General features: G+C 50.0%; 1 protein-coding gene across 5 annotated transcripts in view; it reads left to right on the top strand.

Moving 5' to 3' along the window:
- The first annotated feature begins 4,086 nt into the window (after positions 1-4,086).
- The window catches only part of DNMT3B (DNA methyltransferase 3 beta), a 42,449-nt gene continuing 26,476 nt past the window's right edge, over positions 4,087-20,059 (top strand). For 4 of the 5 annotated variants that reach the window (XM_080813377.1, XM_080813375.1, XM_080813376.1 and 1 more), the window contains exon 1: positions 4,087-4,214. The gene's annotated coding sequence lies outside the window, so the exon portion shown is untranslated. Of the gene's footprint in view, positions 4,215-19,453; positions 19,545-20,059 lie in introns of those variants that run through there. The other variant, XM_080813374.1, reaches the window with a different exon arrangement.

The following is a 20,059-nucleotide window of genomic DNA, read 5'->3' as shown; positions in this document are numbered from 1 at the left end:
ATCTCTATGCCCATCAACATGGGGCTTGAACTCAAGACCCCGAGATCAAAAGTTGCACTCACTCTCCACCGACTGAGCCAGACAGGCTCCCCAACTATATGGTTCTTTCAACATCAAAAAGCAAAACCTTGGGGATCATGGGGATCATGAGGGAAAAAAGGCAAAATCTTTCATAAAAACATTTCTTTGGGGGCTGGAGCCTTGTCTGCCTATCTGGGTAATCCAGCACCAATGTTTTCATTTAATGATTCATTCATTGGTCCCAGGGGCAATGAAGTATTTATTCTCTCCCTTTGGCTCAGGAAAACTGAGGCTCAGAGAGACCAGGTGACTTAGCAGATTCCTGCAACCTTGGTGGTGGAATTCAACCCATAGTGTCTGATGAAAATTCCCCCCATAGGACATGGGGTCTGCCCCACTGAGAATGAGTGCTGAAGGAGGGGGTATGGTGTGGGAGATGTATATGGTGTGCCCTACCACCCAGTCACTGAAAGGAGCATTGGACAGAGTCAGGGGACTATGTACCAGCCCCAACCACAGTGTGAGTCCACATTCATGTGGCCAAGGCAGACCTGCTGAGCTCCCCTCCAAATCCATATTATGTAAACCTTCCTCTCGTTTAGGTAAATGCACCACCTTTCCCCCAGGTGCTCAGGCTAAAATTCTAGGGGCCACCCTTGATGCCATCCCTTCCTTTACCCCCTGGAGTCATCAGCACCCCTTGGCCCAATCTCCACAATCTATCCTCAATTCGGTCACTTTTCTCTAGCTCCTCTGCTCCCACCATGATCCAGGCTACCATTCCCAGTTTTCCCGATCAGGTCTCCTCCCCATCTACCTGTCCACTTGGACCTGATTTAAACATTTTTTTTTTTTTTGATTTAAACATTTGAGTCAGATCATGGCTTAAATGGTGACATCCAAAATCCCTGCCATGGCTTATTTGTCCTACAAGACCTGGCCCCCTATTGTTTCTCCCCTTCTCACTCCCTCTGCTCTGGCTACAGTGCCATCCTGGCCCCTAGCACATGCCATCCACAAGCTGAATCCTGACCTAGGTCTTCCCCTGGCTCCATCAATCCTGTCTCCATTTTATCCTCGTCCCATATTGATCCACACCAGATAGTCTCTTATTTGCTTAGTTTTTTTTTTTTTTGTTTTTGTTTTACGATTTTATTTATTTATTTGACAGACAGAGATCACAAGCAGGCAGAGAGGCAGGCAGAGAGAGAGAGAGAGGGAAGCAGGCTCCCTGCTGAGCAGAGAGCCCAATATGGGGCTCCATCCCAGGACCCTGAGATCATGACCTGAGCAGAAGACAGAGGCTTTAACCCACTGAGACACCCAGGCGCCCCTCTTATTTGCTTATTTACATTCATTTTCTGGTACTCCCTACCCAACAGGTAAGCTATGGGCTTTCCTGTCTGAATTCCTAGCCAGCTGCCCGCTGCTTAGCAGGTGCTCAGGCAAGGTCAGGCTGTCTGGCCGACTCACTTTGCACAAGTCTCTCTCTTCTCTGGGCCTCAGTCCCTTCATCTGAAAAGGTGCCCTGATTCTCCTTGCCATGACTCCTCGTGGAGTGGCTCTGAGGCTCAAATGAGGTGGTAAATATAATGAATTAACTTTGCAAACTATGAATCTGTGCCCTAGGGAGATATCATGCCATTTTTCTTCTACTCGTTCTCCTGACATTCACCCTCCTTTCCAAATGATAGGACTCAGAACACTTGTTCATTGAGACCCTTTCATTTTTTTCGTCCTGAAATCAGGTGGTCTGCTGTCCCCAGAAATGTCTGCCATGTCTCGGGAAACCCAACCCTCTGGCATCTAAACTAGGCCTCCCAGGCTTTCTCAGTAGTACAGATATCTTTGCCACATGGAAAGGTCTTGGCTTATGGATCAGAAAACAGGCCCAGCAGCCCTCCCCACAGGCCCACTGCTTATATATTTCTTTTCCCTAAAGGCATACCTCCGATGGTGGGGACAAGGTACAGGCCCTCTTGAGAGATCCCCTTCTTCCTACACTGGAACTGAATTTTGGATGTTTGTGTGAGAGGCCAAGAAGTTCCTGTTGGTCATTCACAGGAGGCCCTCCCATCACTCGTACTTCCTTAACCTCCATCCAGGTTCCTAGGTAGGACAATATCCAATAGGTTTAGAAATGTCTACGCTTCCAAATAATTGGCCATTTAGTTATTTGCAATACCTGGTAGGAGATGAAGGGAGAAAGCTGTGGTTTTACTCAGAGAGCTGGAGCCCTGGAGGCAGGAAACCTGTGTTCTTTCGTTCATTCAATAAACGTGTATTCAGCTCCTCCTGTGGGCACTGGAAATACAGCTTGCAACAAGACAGATGTGGTTTTTGCCCTCATGGAGTATGGTTTATAGTGTGTGTGTGTGTGTATAACAAGAAAAAAAAAAGCAAGAAAAAGAAAGATGTAAACAAGAAAACATCCAAAACAATTTGAAATAGCTCTGCGTGGCCCTGGAGCAAATAATACATTATATGTTAATAAAAAAATAAAGAAGAAATAGCTCTGTGTGGGGTGCTTGGATGGCACAGTTGGTTAAGCATCTGCCTTCAGCTCAAGTCATGATCTCTCTGGCTCCCTGCTCAGCAGGGAGTCTGCTTCTCCCTCTCCCTCTGCACCCCTACCCCCATGCTCACTCTCTCTCTCAAATAAATAAATAAAATCTTAAAAAAAAAATAATAGCTCTGTGTGCTACAAAGGGAATGAAATCAGATAGGAGGGATGAAGTGGGGAGGCTGTTAGGTGGGGTGGTCAGGAAAAGCATCTCTAGAAGGTGACCTTTTGGAAGAGAACAGAAGGGTGAGACACTGGCCATGCAGAGTTCTCTGGACAAGGAATGTCCAGGAGCATGCTTGATGTGTTTGAGGAACAGCCAAGAGGTGAGAAGGTGGAGTGAAGTGGGGGAGGGGAGCGGATTGGAAATGCCTGGAAAGGCAGGCAGGAGCCCCTCTTATAGGGCCTTGTAGGCCATCTTGTTATCATTCATTTTTCTTTCATTCGTTCATTCGACACATATTTATTAAGCATCTTCTGTGTCCTAAGATACACGGAGACCCTGCCTCACAGTATAACCTTCGGAGAGACACAAAATAAGCAGATAAACAAATATATGAATACAAATACCAGGTACGATAAATATTCGAAAGTGCTGTTTTCCAAAAGTTCAACGCCCTTTAAGGACAGAGGCGCTTGAGACCTAAGAGTGGGGCTTCTCCTTCTGCTGGTGAGGCCGACTGGACCTCAGAACCCACGCAGCCAAGGACCCGACCGCCTTCCCCGTCGGTTCTCCTTTCCCCTCCCCTCCCCTCCCCTCCCCTCAAGATGGCTGACAAAGGCCCAGCAGGGTGGGAGGAAGGAAGGACCTTTCAGAGGGTCCAGAGGGGGTGACTGACTGGCTGGGGCAGAGCAGCGCCCAGGTGGCATTAAGGCTGGAGGTGGGGGCAGAGAGGAGACTCCGCTGCTGTGTGACTCCAGTGAGGGCGCTTCCCTCTCTGGGCCGCGCATCCAGACCTGTGCGTTAGTGTCCTGCTCAGGGTGGGGGGCGGGGAAAGAGGGTCCCCGGAGGAGTCCCCGCGTGTGTATATGTGTGTGTCTGTTGGGGGGATGGCGGCGGAGACCCCCATCAGGGCCAGTTAACCGGGTGGGTGATTTAACAGGCGGGGGGGGGGGGGGACAGGAGGCGGTGCCTGTGGAGGAGGGGCGGAGGGGAGGCTCCGAAGTGATTTCAAATTTCCCTCGTCCCCACCCCTCGTTCCGCCCCCCGCACCCGGAGCCGACTCTGAGTGGCTGCGGCGGGGGCGCCCCCGGGTGGGGGCGGGGCGAGCGCCTGGCTGGGGTTACAAGGGGCCTCGGCACCGCCCCCTCCCCACCCACTCTCGCTGCCGGGTCAGGCCTGCGCTACCTCGGCGCAGCAGCCGCCCCCCAGCCCCGCGGCCGCTGCCCGCGTGGACGCACCGAGCGCCCCCCGACGGACGCAACCGGCCCACTGGCAGGCCGGCGAGCGGGCGGCCGCCGCGCCAGGCCGGCAGCGCGGGGGTTAAGTGGCCCAAGTAAACGTAGTTCGGCGATCGGCGCCGGAGATTCGCGAGCCGAGCACCCTGCTCGGCCGCCCGCCGGCCTCCCGCCAGGCTGTCCCGACCCGCGGCTCGACCGCGGAGCGGCGCCCGAGCCAGGTTCTCGGCAGGTGAGCGCCCGGTGGCCCCGGGGAGGCTCGTCATTCCAGGGGTCCGGGGACTGGTGGGGGAGGGGGCAGCAAAGGGGTCCCGGGACTGCCTGGAGGGGACCCTCTTCCTGGGACGTCCGGGGGAGGCGGCTCCCGTCCGGGTGGAGACCCGGCACTGTAGGGGAGGAGCGGACCCCTGGACCACCTGAGGCAAGAAGGAAAAATGGGGGTGGAGGGGCATGTACTTGAAGGGGTGGAAGGGATACCCATGCTGTATTTCCAAGACCCCGAGGGTGAGAGTTTGCTCCCCAGGGAGGGAAACGGGGAGGCGAGGACATGTCTCTCTGGAGAGAAGTGGAGGGGAGAGGTTTCCCTCGTTGGGAGGGGTGTCCTTACCTGGCCTCCGTTCAGAGTGAGCCTCTTCAGAGGCGGGGGAAAGAGTTCGGCCAGGAAGGTGGGCGTCCGTCCGTTATGACTAGGACCTGTGGGTTTCAGGCGAGGAACCGTCCGCCCCCCCCCACCCCCCGGCATAGAATATAACTAATGGATGTGGGTGCGGGCGGGTGAGCCAGGGTGTGTGCCAGAGGGACGGTCTCTCGGGGTCCTCCCTAGATGAGCCACCCCGGCGAGGCACGGCGGTGCTGCGCTCTCGTTTGGCGCACCTGGCCGGGGAGGAGCCGAGTCGGGGGGGCGCGGCCCTGCCCCGGTCACGCTGCCTGCCCTGGGGGCTCACTTTCCATTTTTCCCCTCTTCCGGGATGGAGCTGATCCCACTTCCCCCACTCCGCAAACTGAGGTCTCAAAAGCTGTAGCGCCGCCTCCCTGAACAACAACTTCCCACCTCTTGTGATTGTTGGAGGGTAGGTGTTGAGTCCCACTTCCCAGGAGAAAAAGTGGAAACCGAGAAAGACTGGAGTGAACTTGGTAACTTAGTAGCAGGGAGCCGCTTTTGGGCTCAGGCTTTCCTGCTGGGTTCACTCACCTGTGGCGAAGAAGGGCAGCCGTCTGGGCCCAGCAACAGGCCTGTGTTTCCACCTCCAGCCTGCCTTTCCCCCTTATCCCCTGGGCTGAGAGGCAGAGCCCTTTGGTTCTTAATCCCCCCACCCTGCAGGCTGAAAGGGTGCATGAAGTAAAGACAGTTAAGGACAAAGTATGAATTTTTGAGCCCTCTCGATTCTGGATGCTGTGGGTTTGGACTGGTGGTAATTTTGCCCAGGAGCGATACTCCTTTTGGGGCCCTTAGGTGGAGGGCCCAGGACCCTGAGCTACCCCTGCATTCTTTCCCAACACCTGCTGTGGCTTCTTGAGATCACCCCCCCACCCCACATTGGGTCCCAAGGCTGCCATTTTTCCAGGGTGGAAATGATGGTACTAATCTTATGGGGCTGGTATACAGGAATCAGAGAAAGTCTGCCACTGTTAGCATCCTTATGAGAGGTAAGCTGGCTGCCCTCTCTGAGGACATGCATAGGTCTTTTCACATACTTAAATCTGTCACACCAAGTCCATTTCCCTCTGTGTTTAACAGTTACTACATCTGTGAAACAGGAATGATCTTACTAATAACCCCCAGGTTGTATAAGAATGAATGAGTCGATGCATGATTTAACCTCTAACCTTCCGTGTTCCTTAAATGTCTGATGGGTGTAAGTAGCCCCTACCACACTGGGTTTGGGTGAGGGTTTGATGGGCTAGTGCTTGGCATAGCAGGTGATGAATGTTGACATCTGTATTTAACCAGTAGCCCTTTTTTAGGGGAGCCATTAATGAGAGCGGGGGGGGGGGGATGAAGGGAGGGACCTCTGTCAGCCCCACCTATCCTGCCTGACTTCTAGGTACTCTATTCCTCTCAGCTATGAAAGCTTTTCCAAATCATTGTCCTCCATTTGGGAGTTGGCAGGAAGGAACGCCTTTGTTCCCTGTTGAAAGGAGCCAGGGTTTTCTTTATGGGTTGGGGCCATTTTTACACCCCCCCCCCCACCAAAGCATGAGGCCAAGGCATAATTGCAGAGGTGAGTGAGATCCTTTACCTTTCCCCATTGGGGTGGAGAGGGCCCAGACAAAGGGGTTGGGGGCTGCCTGCATCCTGCTCCTTAAAGCCATAGTCACTGCCACCCCCCTTCAAGACTAGAAGAGGAGGAGGATGGTATCTGGGAGCTGCAGGGGGTGAAAAGGAGGTGGGGGTGGGGGAGGCTGCTTCCCTTCTTTCCTCCAGCCACGTGGGGCCTGTGACCCAAAGGGGCCTGTCACCTCTCATTGCAGCCCTAGGGACCTGCTTCAGATTTGGGGTTTGGGCAAGTTCTCCTTTCAGGAAAACTTACCTTAAGATTCCTTTTGTCTGGGCTGCCTGGGTGGCTCAGTTGGTTAAGCATCTGCATTTGGCTCAGGTCATGATCCCTAGGGTCTTGGGATCAAGTCCGACATCAGGCTCCTTGCTCAGCAGGGAGCCTGTTTCTCAACCTCTGCCTACTTCTTCCCCTGCTTGTGCTCTGACAAATGAATAAATAAAATCTTCAAAAAAAAAAAAAAAAAAGAAAGGAAAGGATTGGATTCCTTTTGTCTCAGACCAGCTCTCAAGCCAGCTGTCCTACCTTCAGGCTCACACACCTTTTTTTATTTCATCAGACCTAGTCCTTGTTAAATCTCTTAACTCCTCCTGGGTCCTGGGTCCTGGGTTCTGTACTGTGACAGGTACCGCCGTCCTCCACCAGCCCTTGATAGGTAGAGGGCTTCACTTTTGGCCAGAATCATTTAGATTTTGCGTTAGATTGTGTGGGTGTGTGTGTTTCTTAAATTGTGAGCTCAGGTTGATTTTCCAGTTTCTTGGTGGACCAGAGAAGTGCAGAATTCCTCATTTCATTTGCAAACCATCCTTTGCCTTGTAAAGTGATGAGCATATTTGTCTCCTTGGGGAGGCTGACCTCTTCCTTCTGTAGCTGATGGGACTGAGGTGCTGCGCAGTCCACTTGCTTCCACACCTTGGTGGTTCGTGCTGTTCAGAACACTGCACATCCGCTGGCATCCTGGGGATGCCATTCCTTCCTTCAGAAGAGAAAAATCCTACTGCAGGTGATCACATGGATCTGTCTGGCTGTGCCTGGAGGAAGTGGCCTGGTGAATGCAGAGGGAGCCTGCACAAGGATCACATTTCTGGAGATTGTCCTTCCAATCTGTGAAGTGGGTTTAAAGTCCACACCTACCCAGTGTAGTTACCATCAGGACTAAATGGAATCCAGATCCTTTTATTCTAGTTGTTAGTTCACAAAATAGAGGGGGGCCCTAAGTGCAGTTGACCCTTTAAGTGCCGGGGTTAGGGGCACTGAGCCCCTGCCACACCCTGCACTTGAAAACCCAGTTTAACTTGACTCCCCCCAAACTTAATAGCCTACTGTTGACCAGAAACATTACTGATAAGTCTTTTAACACATTTTGTATGTTACATGTATTCTATAATTTATTCTAAGAATAATACCTAACTTTTAAGTTTTTTTTTTTTTAGTAGTTTTAGGCTGTGCAGTTCATCTGAGTTTTTTCAAATTGTTGCAAGTCTCCAAAATATTTTTCAATATGTTTACTGAAAAAAAATCAACTTAGAAGACACCTGTAATTCAAACCCACATTGTTCAGGGGCATCTGTATTATGAAAAGCCTGTTACCCCCTGGGTTATATTATCCGTCTGAAGCAACAAAGGGGATTGGGCATTAGAATCAAGTCTGGATTCATACACTTATTCACTCCATTTAGAAGTCACTGGCTTCATCTCAGTTGCTCCATCTATACAAGAGGCCAACAATGGTTGGCCAATTGCAGGGGGTATTTAAGTCAGTTGAGTTGCTATAGATTAAAAAATTCAGTAAATGTTGTATGTTATGGGGACCCCTGGCTGGCTTAGTTGGAAGAACATGTGACTCATTTGATCTCCGGTTGTGAGTTCAAGCCCCACGTTGGATAGAGAGATTACTTGGGGAAAAAAACAAACAAAACTGCACATTTGTAGTAAACACCCAAATATTGGGAAGTGGTTATTTACTTCTTAAGGGAAACATCCTAGTTATCCAAGTTAGTATTCCTGAGTTTTTTCCAGGGAATAAGTAAAGAACGAGGGTGGCCTGTCTAGGGAATTGAAATATTTCAGAAAATGACATTTCAAGGAATGAGGCAAGTGAAAAATCAAATTTACCATCTTCCAGTGCCAAGAAGAAACTAGTCATCTGTAATTTCACAATCCCAAGGTAATCAGTGTTTCGCTTTCATTTTGGGGCCCGTGCATTTGCATGTAGACAGGACCGGGAGGCCTTTAATAAGAGAAGGGACCGGAACCCAAGGAGAGGACAGTGGCAAGGAAGGGTGGCTCCGTGAGGTTCTTAGCACCATCATCACCACTGGGGCTGCCTTGCCCAGTAGCTGGAGGACAGTTTTGGAGGGCACGGGAAGAGATTCTCTGCAATCTGCCACCATTGGCTTCTGCTATTTTTTCACCAGCTTGCCCGATGAAAGTTGCCTCACCCTTCCCCTTCAGAGATTTTCATTCATTAAAACCTTGCAATCTATGGGCTTTGACTTAGTGCAAACCCCTGCCTGCCCTCTTGACCTTCTGTCTCTGCTCTAGTTTCCTGTCTCAGAATCAAACTAATTTTCAAGAGAATTGTCTTTTATTTTTTAAAAGACTTTACGTGAGAGAGAGCACAAGTGGGGAGGTGGGGAGCGGAGGCAGAGGGAAAGGGAGAGGGACAAGCAGACACCTCTCTGACTGCAGATGCTGACTGGGCCTTGATCCTGTGACCCTGAGATCATGACCTGAGCTAAAGACCCACTGAGCTACCCAGGCACCCCGAAAATTGTCCCACTGAGCTGGGACCACCCTGATGTGGCAATTCTGGTATGACCTGAGCCAAAGGCAGAGGTTAACCAACTGTTAACCAGGCATCCCTCCCTTTTTTATTTTTTATTTTTAAAAATTTTTTAATTTTAAAAAGATGTTATTTATTTGCTAGAGATCACAAGTAGGCAGAGAGGCAGGCAGGCAGAGAGGGAGAAGCAGGCTCCCTGCTGAGCAGAGAGCCCGATGCAGGGCTCGATTCCAGGACCCTGGGACCATGACCTGCGCTGAAGGCAGAGGCTTTAACCTGCTGAGCCACCCAGGCACCCCATCCTCCCTTTTTTAAAAGATAATTTTAGGGTGCCTGGGTGGCTCAGTCCTTTCAGCGTCTGCCTTTGGCTTAGGTCATGGGATCTCCCTGCTCATCTCTCCCTCTGCCCCCGCTCCCCCACCCACAATTTAAGCTCTCTCAAATAAAATCTTTAAAATGGGCGTCTGGGTGGCTCAGTGGGTTAAAGCCTCTGCCTTCGGCTCAGGTCATGATCCCAGGGTCCTGGGATCAAGCCCCGCATCTGGCTCTCTGCTCAGCGGGGAGCCTGCTTCTTCCTCTCTCTGCCTGCCTCTCTGTGATCTCCGTCTGTCAAATAAGTAAATAAAATCTTTAAAAAAAAATTCTTTAAAACATTTTAGAGCATATGTGGGCAAGGGGAGAGGGAGGGAGAGAATCTTCAAGCAGTCTCCCCCATGGAGCAGGGAACCCCATGCAGGTCTGGATCCCAGGACACTCAGATCATGACCTGAGCCAAAATCAAGACTCAACTGACTGCAGGTGCCCCTTTTGTCTTTTAGGTTTTGAAGAACTCTTGTCCCAGAAATTCCCTTTGCAGTGGTGTCCTCATCTTGTTTTTTTTGGATCTTTTATCTCCCTGAAGATATTTCTGGAGTTTAGTTTTCTGTCCCATGTTGGAGTGTTTTTTTGTTTTGTTTTGTTTTGTTTTTGTTTGTTTTTACTGTTTTCGTTTTTTATATTTAAGTTTTGAACTTGATCTTCATGATTGAGAAAGACCAAAATTGTCTGAGATTTGAACTGGGGCATTGCTTTGTGGGACAGTGACTTGGATTTACCTTTGGGCCTCCCAAAATGTGAAGGGTGTTCTCTGTTGGGTCTGTCATCTTCCCCAGAGCAGAGGGATTTTCCAGTGCCCTATCTGGGAGGTGGAGGCCTGGCTTCAGGGAAAGGGGACTGGGCAGTTCTCAGGCTCAGGCAGGTATCCTCTGTCTCAGTCTTACTGGAGGAGAGGCCATGGTCTCTAGAACAGACTGACCTCTTCTTTCCATCCACCCTGCAGCCCCACCTGAGTTTTATCGGGTCTCTTTTTTTTAACATTTTTTTTTTAATTGGACAGATCACAAGTAGCAGACTCTCACAGGCAGAGAGAGGGCGAAGCAGGCTCCCCGCTGAGCAGAGAGCCGGGTGCAGGGATCCATCCCAAGACCCTGAGATCATGACCTGAGCCGAAGGCAGAGGCTTTAACCCGCTGAACCACACAGGCGCCCCTCTTTTCTAAGCAGCATTTGTTGCTGATGAAAGTGGACATGCTTGGGCCACAGTTGGAGCTGGAAACCCAGGCTTCCAGCTCCTGGAGAAGGGATGATGGCTTCTTGGTTGGTGGTTTCAGCAGCTAGCACAGTACTGATGCCCTGGCTTCCTAGCACCGTGAATGTGTGCTCTGTGACTTGACTAAGGTATTGGTCTGCCTGAGTCCTGTGCCTGCAGCTCTGGAAGCCCGACCAGACATTAAAGGGCAAGCTGCAGAAGGAAGCCGGCTCCCCCGGGCTGTGGTGAGCAACGGAGTGTTAACTAGGCTCGATGCCTGAATGGATAGGTGCTATGGCAGGTTTTCTGGCTTACGTGGGAGGCAGCGTACCACAACTGGATGATAGGGTTTGGAAGATTCTGAGCAAATGGGCACATTTTGTGGGCACACCTGGTCAAAATTTTGTCCCATTGAGCTGGCAAAAGGGTCTCTAGTGGAAGAAAGAGCAGTGTAGGTTTTGGAATGAACCAACCTTATTTTGTCTAACAACTAGCCTTTCCCCTACCATCCTCCTAAATCAGCTGGAAGCTCCATGAGCCTGGGCTGTTTGGCCTTTGTCACCCGGGATTCTCAGTGCTGAGCATGGCTCCTGAATCCCAGCAGGAACAGCTATCTGATGCATGGGTAAGAGTGGCGTTTCCCTGGGGCGCCTGGGTTGCCCATTTGGTTAAGGGACTGCCTTTGGCTCAGGTCTTGGTCCTGGTGTCCGAGTCTGCAACAGCCTCACTGCTCAGTAGGGAGTCTGCTTCTCCTTCTGACCCTCTCCCTTCTCATGCTCTCACTCACTCCCTCAAAGTAAATAAAATCTTAAAAAACAAAAACAAAAACAAAAAGTGGCCTTTCCCAGTGTCTGGATCTGTCCTAGGATGTTATGTGTTAAGCTGTAAGCAGAATACAGAGTGATTGCTCAGTATTAAATATGGTTATCACCATTCTCTAAGGCCACACAGCTAAGCAAGGAGTAGAATGTGGATTGGTGTTGTTAAATTTCTTTGAGAAATTTGTCCCCACCTGGCTTGGACCCACAGAAGTGGCAAGATGGCACCGATGTGCTGTTGGGTTAAGACCCTCCAAAAAAAAAAAAGACCCTCCAGAGGACCTCCTTGTGCCCACTAGTGTCTGCAGACCTGCTTCATTCATCATGGGGTTGAGATGGGCAGACCCAAACCCATATCAGGTACTTAGAGCTGGCTTTTAAAGAAGTGGCTTCTGTGAGATAATGGGCTTTTTTCAAAAGCTAGTTTTACTGTGTAATTCCTTTATTTTATAAATCTCACATTTACTTTATAAATATTTATTTATTTATTTATTTATTTTTTTTTTAAAGATTTTATTTATTTATTTGACAGACAGAAATCACAAGTAGGCAGAGAGGCAGGCAGAGAGAGAGGAGGAAGCAGGCTCCCTGCTGAGCAGAGAGCCCGATGCGGGACTCGATCCCAGGACCCTGGGATCATGACCTGAGCTGAAGGCAGAGGCTTTAACCCGCCGAGCCACCCAGGCACCCTATTTATTTATTTTTAAAAAAGATTTTATTTATTTATTTGACAGACAGGTCACAAGTAGGTAGAGAGGCAGACAGAGAGGAGGAAGCAGGCTCCCTGCTGAGCAGAGAGCCTGATGCGGGGCTCGATCACCTGAGCTGAAGGCAGAGGCTTTAACCCGCTGAGCCACCCAGGCGCCCGTATAAATTTATTTTTTTAAAGATTCTTTTTATTTATTTGTGAGAGAGAGAACGTGAATATGGGAGAGAGAGAAGCAGGCTTCCTGCTGAGGAGGGAGATGGACGTAGGGCTCAGTCTCAGGACCTGATCTGAAGGCAGATGCTTAACCAGCTGAGCCAGCCAGGTGCCCCAGTTTATTTCTTGTGATGAGGACTTTCAGATCTGCTCTCCACAGTTTCCAAATATACAGTGCTTTAGTCACCTTGCTGTACATTATCTCCCCAGGACTTGATGTATAACTGGGAGTTTGTACCTTTTGACCATCTTCACCCATCTCTCCTAACTTGCTATCCCATAGTTTTTCTTCGTATTGTGAAAATTTTGTCTTCCTTTTTATTTTATTTTTGAGATTTTATTTATTTGTTTGATAGAGATCACAAGTAGGCAGAGAGGCAGGCAGAGAGAGAGGAGGAAGCAGGCTCCCTGCTGAGCAGTGAGCCCTATGTGGGCCTCCATCCCAGGACCCCGGGATCATGACCTGAGCCCAAGGCAGAGGCTTTAACCCACTGAGCCACCCAGGCGCCCTTATCTTTCTCTTTAAGTAATCGCTACACCCAATGTGGGGCTCACACTCAGCAACCCTGAGATCAAGAGCTGTGTGTTCTGCCTGAACCAGCCAGGTGCCTCCGCTCCAATTTTGTCTTTTAAAAAAATACATACAAGGACTTACTGATTATGGTAGAGAGGGTGTTACAAGTCCTTCTGTGTTGAATCAACTAGAAATGTTGTGTAAATTTATTTGCATGCAGAGTTGGGCTCCCTGAAAAATCTGGGGCCAGAAGAGGGAAATAGAAAATGAGAAGATGTGTCAACTAAGGGATTTTTAAAGTTTTTTATTAGCTTTGTTTCTACATTTGTTTTTATTTTTTAAAAGATTTTATTTATTTGACAGCGAGAGAGATCACAAGTAGGCAGAGAGGCAGGCAGAGAGAGAGGAAGGGCAGCAGGCTCCCTCTGAGCAGAGAGCCCGATGTGGGGCTCCATCCCAGGACCCTCGGATCATGACCTGAGCCAAAGGCAGAGGCTTTAACCCACTGAGCCACCCAAGTGGTGGCCCCCAACTAAGGGGTTTTCAAGACATCTAAGGAGATTGACGAAACTTAAGGTTAGCAGGACTGCCTGGCCCCTATTAGTGCTACAGTGATTAAAAGGGAAGGCAAGTGATAAATGCCAAAAAGAATAGTAAGCCCAGAAACATTCTACATTCATATGGGAACTATATTCATATGGGAAATGGAGTTGGGACATATTTATGTTTCACTACAGGTGGCTTGGGTTAATTTTTTTTTTAAGGGTTGATTGATTGATTTATTTGAGAGAGAGTGAGTGCACCTGAGCGAGAGCTAGAGCTCAGGAGCAGGGGGAGGAGCAGAGGAAGAAGGAGAAGCAGATTCCTCAAGGAGCAGGGTCAGGAGCAGGGACCCTGGGGAAAGCAGAGGCTTGACTGACAGAGCCACCCAGGGGCCCCAGGTGTTTGGCTTTCTTCATAGGGAAAAATGAGATGCCTACCTCCTACCATAACATAAGTAACTTTATTGTTATTTTTTAATATAATTTTTTAAAAGATTTTTATTCATTTATTTGACAGGTAGAGATCACAAGTAGGCAGAGAGGCAGGCAAGGAGAGAGGAAGGGAAGCAGGTTCCTTGCTGAGCCTGAGCCAAAGGCAGAGGCTTTAACCCACGGAGCTACCCAGGTTCCCCATAAGTAACTTTATTTAAAAATTTTTTTTAAAGATTTATTCATTTATTAGAGCGTGAGCAGGGTGAGGGGCAGAGGGCAGAGGTAGACTCCCCACTGATTGAGGAGCCTCCTGCTGGACTTGATCTCAGGACCCTGGGCTTAACGGACTGAGCCACCCAGGCACCACTACAAGTAACTTGAGAGTGACAGAACTTGAATGGCTGTTTTCAAAGGAAGAAATGTTTCTAGGACAGCATCTGACTGTAAAAGTAACACAGGCATATGGTAGTTCACTCATAAGCTACCCTCCCAAAAGCCCTGACTTTTAACAGTTCCAGAAAGAAATGCTGGGGGAACATGGCTTAATGCATATGTTAACATTAACAACTGAGATTGTATTATTGTCCAGACTTCACTTGGCACAGCTTCATCTCCTAGTTGGTACCTCATTCCTCTCTCTCTCACTAGCAGCACGGTGCAGCTGCCTGGGATTTAGCCAGTTGCCTTTGCTGGTGCTGTGTTTGCAGATTTTGCCATGATAAACAGGACTGCAGTGACCATCCTTGCACATAGCTCTTGGTGAGAGTTTTGTGCTGGGTCGATGGCTAGCAGTAGAAGCCTATGTGACAGGATATGGACATGTGGCATTTTGGATCATATTGTCGGTTTGCCATTTTAAAGGCTGCATCTCTGTCCCTACTGCCTCTGGGTGCAGACAGTTGAGATTTAAGGCGTTGGCCGTGACAACAGGAGTAGCCTACTGTGAGGGGCAGCACCAAGGCAGGAACTTTATAGAATACTGGTCTTGTCTTCCCTTTCCCCCCACTAAGGGCGAGGGCACAGGGCTCTCTGGCTCGGGCTTTCTAAGGGACACAGGGCCAGGAGGGTGGGTATGGCATCTCTGAATCCTCTGCTCCTTAATGCTGCCCCACCCATCATTGTCTGAGTCAGCGGTGGTTTCCTCTGCACATTTGCACACCATTCCAAGTTTCCCGAAGAACCATAGGGAAAGGGGGCTGAGTGCATTGGTTTATAGGGCCAAAAGCTTGATTTCAAACTCCCATTTAAGTTGCTATGTCTTGTCATATCTTTAATGTATATTCCTAGTTTTTTCTGTTAAGATTTCAGGAATCTGTGCCTAAAGTGGGGCTCAACCCCGAGATCAAGAGTTGCAACTGAGCCAGCCAGGCACCCCAGTTCTTATTTTTCTGTGAGTTAGCTAAAGGGTGATTTAATCCAATCCACTGCCAAACATGTAGATGTTCTGTTAGCATATTGGTAATAAGAGCAATGCTATAAGAAACAGGTTCCTATGGCTAGCATTTTATGCTTGTCTGATTTGACCCCTGAGTGGATCAGTTGTTTTGGTAATTCTGATCATTATACCAAAGCCCAGTTTCTACTGTACAGTGACAGTGGTGCAAGCGGCCATGGCCTGGAGGCACTGAGCAATCCACATTCCCTTTTGAATCACCCACGATGAAGGGATGCCTCCCTTGGTGAGGCAGAGCTGGGAAGTCTGGCAAGATGGCACACGAAAATGTGGACGCCCCAGCTTCTCAGAGTTGTGTCCTCTCCTGTGGGATTCCTAGTGCCAGCCACCCAGGGAGTTAGGTGGGATCATTTCATTTCACAAATGGTTAAGACTGGGGTTTGAGAAAGACACTAAGGGCATTTTCATTCCAACTTGCCTGTAAATCTGGCTATTTCCAGAATTGAACAAAGATTCCTAAAGATGAGGCAAAGGCCCTGAACTCTGGGAACCTGTGCCCTGCCACCAGCTAGCTAGGTGGGCAGCCTCTCTCCAGCCCCCTTATGTTTTGTATTTACTGTTTCCACTTCCTGGGTACCCTCCTTTCTCTCTTTACCTGGGTGAGGTGTCCCTCCCCAGGCTTCACTATAATATTGTACTTAGCATAATAGTTTTGAAATGTCTTTAAGGTCTGGCTCATGGGTTAGGCCTAAATCTCCATGACTTAGTCGCCCTGCAAGCCTGGGCAAGGAGCTGCCCATTTGCTTCCTCTCAGGCTTCACTTAACTTACTGCAAATTGGGGAATCCTGAGAGTAAGCTCTGGCTTTGCATGAGATGCATAGTAATTGCTCCATCAAAACTATTTCAGAATCTTGGACAATGGAACAGACCTGAGCGGTTGGGGTGGAGAGGATTCAGTAGCCTAGGTGTCCCTCCCATAGGCTGTAGAGAAGGACTTTTTTGTTTTTTATTTTTTTAAGTTTTTATTTATTTATTTGACAGACACAGCAAGAGAGGGAACACAAGCTGGGGGAGTGGTAGAGGGAGAAACAGGTTTCCTGCTGAGCAAGGAGCCCAATGCGGGGCTCGAACCCAGGACCCTGGAATCATGACCTGAGCCACCCAGGTGCCCCTAGAAGGACTTTTTAAAATAGGGGTGGTGGGAATATCTTTCAACCTCTTGTTCTACTGCACTAAACCTCTAAGCCCTGGGGGATTCAGGGTGGGGCTGGGATGACCATGTGGCCCCTTTTACCCACTTCCCCATCATGCCAACCATTCCCCCTTCCTGTATTGTGCATTTAATTAATGCAATTACCATTTACAAGGTGCTGCTGGTGCCCGCCTGGAGGAAATGAATGACATCACTTCTCAGCTTTATAGCTGCATTGGGGTGAGGGGGTCGAGTTCCTGGGCCTCCTCCCTGAGTCTAATTGGGGGTGCCACCCATCCTTCTATCTGCCACATTGCATTTGGACACGTCTGACCTGGTTCAGTTGGGACACAGGCACCCTGCACTAATGAGGCAGTGCCTTGCAGGGAGAACCTCGCGGGTGAGCCCACCCCACACTGCTGCCCGCCCCTAAATCCTGTGCTTGACCCTAGCCTCTGGGAAAGGGTCAGAGTTCACCTCGCATCACGAGGTTAGACCATCACCTCTGGTGAAGGTAAACACTCAGCTGTTAGGTCCTGTCCCTCAGTCCTGAAGTTCTTGTAGTCCCTGGGATGGGTGATGCATTGTTCTTAACTAGAAATCTCGGCTGCCTTGTCTTGGGCACAGCAGTTAGACCATGTGCCCCGGACTGCCTAGGCATGAGTCTTGGCACTTCCATCCTGTTGGGCGGCTTCATTAATTCATCTGAGCCTGTTGAAAGCAGGTTGATAACAGGACCTGCTTCAGGATTGGGCGGGGGTTAAGAGTGGTTTGTACTGTGTGGAGTGAATGGTGGGGACCTGGGAACTATTAATGGCCTTGGGTTGGGGAGGCACAGTTCTTAAGCTAGCACAGCGATGACCACTCTGGAAAAAATCCCTCAGGAAGGTGCCTCCTCCTTCCAGGGAGGTAACCCAGGCAGGCTGCTTAGCCTCCAGCACTGGAAAGATCACACTAGATAAAGCAGTTGGCCTGTCTTGGGGGCCGTGTTAACCAGGAAGTTCTGGGAAGAGGTGAGGGTGATTGCTGTCCACCATCACATATGGATTTCTGGTGCTAATTTCCTCCTGTTGCCGGGAGTATGTAAGTTAGTGTGTTCTTAACTTTTTCGGGATTTGAACACTTGAAGCCACATTGGTCCAGTGTGTATTGTGCCGCTTAATTTCTCTGTGCCTCAGTTTGTGCATCTGTAAAATGGGGACCACATGTTCTGCATTTCAAGATAAGTGAGTTAATACAGGTAAAGCACAGAAGTGTTGCATATAGAGTAGTAAACACTGAAAAAAATTACTGTCATTAGGCAAGAGGGTTTGTGTAACTATGGTTATTAATTTTGGAGCAGAAGTGTATTGGGAGAAGCCTTCCTGACTTTGACCATGTGGTTTTGAAGTCTGAGTCACCAGGAGGTGTGTGGCAGGGATGGGGAGGGCTTCCAGGCGGAGGAGGGAAGCAGTAGCCCATGCTTGGAGGCGGCTTTATTAGTCCTCTGTGTAGAGTGTGGTCCAGGTAGAAGGGTCAGGGCGGGAGAGGAACTGCACTGGGTATCCTTCAGTGGGCACAGGCTCCAGACACAGGTGTGTGTTGCAGGAAGGCTGAAAGGGAAGCTACTGTATGTGCAAACCCCAGGGGATGAAGGCTACAGAGAAGGAATTTGTGTGAACTCACACGATCAAATTATGCAGTTGGAAGGTGGTTATTTTTGCTGCTCAGGTAGCGCAGGACACTTAGAGTTGGCTGGTTTCCTTGCCTGAACCTTCCTCCAGTGCCCATGGGTGCAGTTCTTAGAGGTAGGAGATTTTTCGTGAATGTCGACATCTGGCTTTGGGAAGGAGCTCTGCTCACGGGTCTGTCTGGTAGACTGTGGAGGGGTTGACACTGCTGAGGCCCTGGGGTAAGGCCTGAGGTAGTTAATCATTGTCTACTCTGGGCTGCAGGCTCCTCCTGGGCCTGTTTAGGAGGGAGGCTCCTGACTGACACAGTTAAGGGCAGTCTGAGAGAATTCTGGGCCCTGGAGGAGTGGGAAGTAATGGCCCTCCATTTCAGCCTCTGACCTGCTTGATACCAGCTCCTGAGGAGAAACCCTGGCTCGCCCGTTCCTCCCCTAAGCTTCTGGGGACCCTTGGAGTCCTGCACGGTGACCCACCCTCCCACCCTGTGTTAGGCCACCCAGGTTACTTAGTTCACTGGTTTCCCCTGGGGCAGGACACTGGGAATTAATTATTACTTTGAACCACACTCGAGCAGTTTTCCTGGGATTTTTGGCTGCTTGGCCTCACAGGATCTGGCCATAGGTCAGCCAGCCTGTTCTTCCGGGTCAGGGCTTGCCAGTGAAAGGGGCTGAGAAGCCGCCGATCGGGCTAGGTCAGGTATTCCTCTCTTCCCTGGGGCTGGTGAGATTCCTTAACATGTATTGAGAGAAAACACCAGGAGCTGTGAGCCTGCAGACCCTGGGCCATGTGGGGGTAAAGGCCACACTGTGCTATGGATAAGAATGCATTTAGAACCAGCACAGTGCTCTTTTAACTTGCATATAATCACGCAGGGATCTTTTGGAAATGTTGGTGTTGACATAGGTCTAGGGCCATGCCAGAGATTTTGTAGCTCTTACCATCTATCTCCCAGGCTGGTCCCTGGGTCTTCTGGGAAATAGGGCAGAGGTCTAGCGGCCCCACTACTAGGCCTGGGTGAGGGACAGGTGCAGAGGATGGAATTGGGACCCCAGGTGACATCGCATATCCACTTGGGGGCGCAGCAGTGCAGTTCAGACAGAGCCCCACATCGCCCCCTGGTGGACATGGTGCCATATCACCACGGCAGTCTGCAACCCTGTAGCCTTGACGATTCTTCTAGAAGGTACCCTGGGACGCTAGTGTGGGTCATCTGGTGCTGTGTGGTGAGTTCCCAAGAGGGGGCATTGGGCTGGGAGTGCTCAGTGCTGATAAGCAGCTCTTCACTGGGAAAGCTTTTTGTCTGGAACAGTAGGGTGTGGTGCCAAGTAGCTCTGGAGCAGTTTGGGGGAAACTAAGGGATGAGAATCTGGGGGCCTTACCCTGTACCTAGGCTCAGTTTTTACCTTTGCCTCACCTCTTGGATGTGATTCTTGACCTGGGAGACTAACTTGGTATGTGTGTCAGTTTTCTTTTTCTATAAAATGGGCCTATGATCACATTTTTAGGAGGGATAAATGAAAGGTGCAGGTTCTTGCAGCCAACATATGTTGCAGGCCAGGTCAAAGGTCACAGGGCCCTTGAACCCATCAGTGAAGACCTGGCCTGACCTGGTGGTCTTAGCTGAATAGCCTGGAGATGATGCAGTTACCAGGAGGGGCAGCAGTGGGGAGATGACAGCTCAGAGGTGGGGCGAAGCTGGAGCAGGTAGGGAGCATTCCCCTTGTTAACTGCCCCAGTCTTTTGCCTGTGTTCCTCCATCCTTTCCCTTCTTGGGAACTTGGGACTCTGAGCCCCAGCTGGTGAGGGAGGAGGGGAGTGAGCGACAGGCCAGCAGACCAATGGGCCCCTGAGGTTGGGGTGGGGCGGGGCTTGTGCTGCCATGGAGAGGAGAGAAGCTGTTCTGTGGGGGAGGAGGGGGCGGGTGGGAAGAGGACCTGGAGATTGAGGGGAAAGGAGAGAGCAAACA

Source organism: Martes martes (genome assembly GCF_963455335.1).
Source record: "Martes martes genome assembly, chromosome: 9".
NCBI classification, from domain to species: Eukaryota; Metazoa; Chordata; class Mammalia; order Carnivora; family Mustelidae; genus Martes; species Martes martes.
Note: the sequence above shows the minus strand (reverse complement) of the source record. Positions and strands in the feature narration are given on the sequence as shown.